Genomic DNA, 1,899 nt, shown 5'->3' on the forward strand with positions numbered 1-1,899 from the left:
AAGGCGGAAGTGAGACTACCAACCACAGAGATAATTGAATGATGGCTTTTGCAATATATTCACCGAGAAAGAGGATTATTTTTATTGCCACCATTGGTGGTGAGTTTAACACCAGTATTGAACAAATGTAGAAAGGCTTATGCCCAGCAGCCAGCGGCAAGCCAGTGCTCTGTTTAGCTGGATTGTTGGCAAATGTACAGGAATTGCTTATAAAATAAAGAAGGGGCCGTAGCTGTTTTGGCTCAGTGGTTAGAGCATCAGCCAGTGGACTGAAGGGTTTCAGGTTCGATTCCAGTCGAGGGCATGTACCTCTATTGCAGGCCCAATCCCAGCCTGGGTTGGGGAGCTTGCAGGAGAAACCAATCAATGTGTCCCTCTTTCATAGATGTTTTTCTCTCTCTCTCTCCCCCATTTCCACTCTCTCTGAAAAGCAATGGAAAAATATCCTCGGGTGAGGAAAAATAAATAAAATAAAATAAAATAAAATAAAATAAAATAAAATAAAATAAAATAAAATAAAATAAAAATAAAATAAAGAAGGGGAAGTATGAGAACACATAGTTCTCACCAACTAAAAATAACTTTTAATGGTTTTTTTTTGTTTGTTTTTTTTTTTTTAGTTATACTCTCTCAGCTATAAATTTGCTTCATAGGCTATTGGATCATTTACTCTCCTTAGCTAAGCTTTGAGACTAACTTTTGTTAAAGTGGTGTTGCAAAGAAGGCTAATGCTTTCATAGAGCCTGCCAAAATAGATAGGAATGACTTTTTTTAAAACACACACACACACACACACACACACACACACACAAAACAGTTCCGGGAAATATGTAATGACTTTTTTAAAACAAAGAATTCAGAATCTAGACTTGTAAGAAATGCTGTATTGATGCTCCCTAAGGGTTTTGGGATTTTTAAAGCAAAAGTAATGGTTTAATTAACAAAAATATGTGGTGGTTTAAAGGACTGTTTGTGGGGCTGTTAGAATTTTTTAAAACTAATTTTTTTCTTTTACAGGCTAGTAAGAACTTTTCCTTATATTTGGAGAGTGAATGATAATAGTTTCTTCATTATACAGATTTTAAACTTGGTAAAAGTTTTAGTCTTTAACTTGTGTTCTTTTTTATAATTAAATTTTTTAAAAAATTGATTTTAGAGAGAAAGGGAGTGTGAGAGAGAAACAAACATTGATCTGCTGCCTCCTGCACGCCCTCTACTGGGGATTGAGCCCACAACCTAGGCATGAGACCCTACCAGGAACTGAACTGGCAACCCTTTGGTGCACAGGATGATGTCCAGCCAACTGAGCCACACAGGCCAGAGCTAACCTGTGTTCTTTAGGGTCTAGCATCAGTTTTTAATTGAACACTTTATGTAAGTAGTTCTACCCTTCTGATTTTCTCCCATGCAAAAAACAAAAGTAAGGGAGGGAAGCAAAAAGGAAAGGAGAGAGAGAGAGAGAGAGAGAGAGAGAGAGAGAGAGAGAGAGGGAGAGAGAGAGAAAGGGAGGGACGGAGGGAGGGAGGGAGGGAGGGAGGGAGGGAGGGAGGGAGGGAGGGAGGGAGGGAGGGAGGGAGGGAGGGAGGGAGGCAATAGAAAAAATCTAGGAACTTCTGGATCTGTAGTTAATGAACCACCAGTCTAAGGGCATGCTTTTTGTGTCTGTTTGAATGACATTTCCAGCAGATGATCCCTTCAACCTGAACTCTCAGCAGTGTCCCCTTGCAAGACTTGTATTTCTCTCTGGTCTACACTAGGTTTTGGGGGAACAGGAGTTGATGAGAATTATTTTGGAATGCTGACTTCTCTCATTCAGACAATTTTTCCGGACCAGAGTATTTTCGGAACATTTACTGGCAGCATAACATAGATGATATCACAGAAGTAATTCCCGCACTG

Source organism: Miniopterus schreibersii (genome assembly GCF_964146895.1).
Source record: "Miniopterus schreibersii genome assembly, chromosome: 10".
In the NCBI taxonomy this organism is placed as follows: domain Eukaryota; kingdom Metazoa; phylum Chordata; class Mammalia; order Chiroptera; family Miniopteridae; genus Miniopterus; species Miniopterus schreibersii.